Source organism: Ptychodera flava, chromosome 8, assembly GCF_041260155.1.
Source record: "Ptychodera flava strain L36383 chromosome 8, AS_Pfla_20210202, whole genome shotgun sequence".
Lineage (NCBI taxonomy): Eukaryota > Metazoa > Hemichordata > Enteropneusta > Ptychoderidae > Ptychodera > Ptychodera flava.
This window is the reverse complement of record NC_091935.1, coordinates 25528250-25532158: the sequence shown is the minus strand read 5'-3', so window position 1 is coordinate 25532158 and position 3909 is coordinate 25528250. Positions and strand designations below refer to the sequence as shown.

Sequence of the window (3909 nt, the reverse complement as noted above, 5' to 3'; positions counted from 1 at the left end):
CCGGTAACCTTGGAAACACCGAAGCACCGACTGATTTCCTGCTTCCGCTGAACCAGTACGATGTTCGGTATTAGGAAACGCTAGCTCTTTTCTCTTATAATAAAATGCCTGTATGAGAAGACTTATCACTATTTGGATATTTCAACCATAAGGTGCCGTAATGTGCTGTGAGATAATTGTCGATCTCTCACGGTAAAAAAAAAGAAATAATATTTAGTTAAATAAGTAATGTCTGAAAAGTCAATGAATATGAACAGTATGCTGACAGAAAACGAGTCAAAAATCGACATAAAAACTCTACGTGTTCATTCAAAGTAGCATCCATATACCGTTGCTATGGCAAACAGTGAATTGTTCTGGTAGGTGGCCGAGGCAAATGTGTCGTGCTGTGTGTTCCACAGGCATCGGCTGGCCATTTCGAACCCCTGGGAATTGATAGATCCTAGTACAACATGGACTATAATCTTGTGCCTGCTGTAGTTGAGATCCTTTACTCGTGACTTGATGATGTCTGTCAGAGTCCTTGTCAACATTCCGGCCGAGGACGCTTCGTAGCGCTCGTCCTCGCAGTGCGTGTCGAGTACTTCTTTGATCACCTGTTGTACCGTGTGTTGTTGGAAGCGCTGATCGTTGTCCGGGTCTAGCTTGTAGGTGTTGGCTCTCTTCTGGTCCTTCTGCGCGTGTCTCTCCCGGAGGATGGCCAGGGCCATCGCGTGCGATCGGAAAGCTCCCGGTACCAGGGAGTAGCGGGGACCGATACCGGGGGCCATGATTGACGACTGCCGTCGTTGAAGTCGAGAAATCCGCCGACTTGGTCCGCTGGTCGAGAGCCCTTCTGCAGCCCCGCCCATCACTTCTCCGCTCGAGTGCGTCGAAATAGAAGTTCTTCGGGCAGGCGGTTGGCTTTCAGTAACAGAGTGGTCTTTCGAATCCATGTTTTTCGGAAATTTTCCCGAAAACAAGTCACTGCAGTGTCCGATTGTTAAGGCAGTCTGGTTGACTTCGCGTGTGTTTCTGTTACGTATCCTAAGCGTCTCGTTACATGCGTGGAGATGACAAAAGTGCGTACCTGCCGACACCGGCTAACACATCACAACAGCGAAACACTCAACGGCCTACAACGAAAGTCGCTCGCGGTCACAAAATCAGCCCAAGTGCTTGTATGTCGTACGCGTCGCGTCGATTCTCTGCAGCGACGGTAAATATCCCGTTGAGTCTGTACACCTAACAGATTGGCGTGAAGTACTAAGTAGGCTTGTAATTACACGACAGTGCAATGGTATATGAACAAAACCACATCGCTTACACGTTATCGAGCTTCTATTTTTATTATAGACCCCCTAAGTCGACAACAATTTGTTTATATCTACAAACGTCGGGCGCAAAAATAGCTTGAGTGATCTCTGAACTCTGTTTCCAAGACGTTGATAAAACCTGTCATTTTGAAAACTTCAGATGGCCATAATTTTTGACATACCTGCGTAGAACAATATGTACATGCTATGCTGTTGTTGCGATTCGGCTGATTAACCTGTCATAAGGCGGTCATTATTTTGTAATTAGATAATTTCTTGCGGCTTGGTTGCTGCTGTAAAGTCTTTCGTCTTTGTATTATGTGTTGTCAAAACACTACCAGTCGACAAAGCGATGCACTTCCAAAAAGGAAAATCTGTGTTTCTATATGAGCGGCTCATATACTCCGCAGTCAACATGCAAGTCGCCGTCCAGCCGTGTGTCGAGAAACCGCATCACGCTGTTTCTCAGCGCTCGTGCGCCAAAACTTAAAGTTATTTTTACCCGCCAGGCTAAGGGTCCCTCTGCAGGTAGAGTGTGAAACGCGGCGTTTGTTTGTTCATAACAGCAACCACCGAAAAATCGCCCTGTAGTGCGACTTCAAAAGAAGGTATTCGGCAAATTGTAGTTAAAGGAGATCCTTTGGTTGTCACCTAACGGGGGCGAAGTAATCTCTGACCTTCGAAAAGCTCTACTCAAAGAGACCATAGCCACCCGATGATTCTCATTGTGTACAGTTTTCTATTCAAAACACACCCGCATTAAGTACGATAATAATTCATTGCCCTAGTACGTTGAAGTGTCTCTCTCGTGCTTGTCGTTCAGCACGTAGCAACCCGATTTTTTTACGTGTAAAGCTAGCTTAAGGTATCCCTGAAGTAGCATCATACCCCGTCTTAACAAATCTCAAGTATTGGGTTTCTTTACTGAACGAGTGAAGAAATTTATGAGAGTGCCTCCGGTGTATGTTTTATCTACCCCATTTCATTACGTCACTAAGTTCAGAAAAACATATCTTGACCAATTTTACTGGCGTCGAATTAATGAAAATTAATAACACAATTTCCTTTGTGTCGTTGTATAGTCACATGACAACGATAGAAATACAAAATGAGAACATAAAAATCTACAAATTTCGTTTGAAAATAAGCGCACGCACACGGATAAGTACAGACAGACAGACATCAGGTAAGGCAGATGTGCATCAAATAGATAAAGAGAGAATAAGTGAATTTAGTTCACATAATCTTTAAAATATGCAGTTTGAATATTGTTTAAGACATGTTAAGGCGGCATTGCACATAACACAGCGTCTTTGCTCAAACTCCCTTTTTGGCAAAAATTCATTAATTTTTAACGAATTTGTTCCCCCGAGATTGAAATATTGGTTGAGCTCATCTTCTAGCATGACATGCACTATGACAAGCAGTCGGTGTAAAAGAAGTGTGAATTTATGTAAATTTATGCAAATCGTCCGATTTCCTGGCTTCTTTTATCTCCCGTGTTCAACATTTAAAAAATAACTTCACTCTGATCTGGCTGGGTCAAATTTTGTGAAATAAACGGTTTCTAAAAGCAGAGAATCTAAAGGATTATGTAATGGGTACATATTTGGGGTAGAAAACATCACTTTCGGTATTAATGATCAAAATTAATTGAGACAAATAACTGACACCACTGAATGACCCAGATTGAATTTGAAGAACTGTATGAGACTTCAAATCAAAGAATGTAATCACTTTGCTTGAGAATGATCGTACTGTCTCTGAGGATCATTTTGCAGCAAGGTGATCACACACGCGGGTATAGCCTCATCAATTGCTCTGCTATACATATTTGTCATATTTTGACAACAACGAACGCACCAGCAAGGGTATAACACAGGATACCCTTGCTTCTCCTTTCGTTGTTGACTTCGTCAAAGTTAATGATCCGGTGATAATCTACAGCGTCCACAGATTAGTAACTAACCCTTGCTTGCTTTGGCGCATTAGGCAATCAAACGCATCAGATAATAGACGCAACACAGTGACAAAGCTTCGCGTAAGACTGTTAAAGGACAAATATATGACACAGTAGAGGAGAAAAAGAAATCTTTGCAAAACCAGTGCTGGAATGAGACCAAGACACCAAAGGTTGGCAATATAAATCTTTATTGTCCATACATGTCATAGTGAAACGTAATAAAATAAACAATAGCGAGAAGAAACCTGTGCTGGAATCAAGATAACTCTACCCACACCCCTCTCCAAGAGGATGGACATGTAAACAACCCCCTGTGTATAAATCAACATTGTTTGTTCAAAAATGTTCGCCTGATACTGTACGTCATACCAAAGACCTTTTTTTTTTCGTTTAGATGTAACAAATGGAAAGTTCATTCACAAAATTTCAGCAGCATTTGTCATTTGCGATATTACCTGTCAGATCAATAAAAAGGTAGAAGAGATGCTTGGTTTTGATACGCGTAATATATCTATCATATCAAACAAAAGACAACCATGGTAGTTGTCGTCTTATCTCAAATAACAGACACCAATCCAATCTTCGAAAAGCATGGCTGTAAATCGAATTCGCAAAATCTGCGATTTTCGATGTTCGATGCGGCCAGGCCCA

General features: G+C 42.0%; 1 pseudogene; it reads right to left on the bottom strand.

The window, feature by feature from the left end:
* Window positions 1–305: 305 nt before the first annotated feature.
* LOC139138038 (dynein light chain Tctex-type 5 pseudogene) lies at window positions 306–935 on the bottom strand (annotated as a pseudogene).
* Between the last annotated feature and the right edge of the window lie 2974 nt (window positions 936–3909).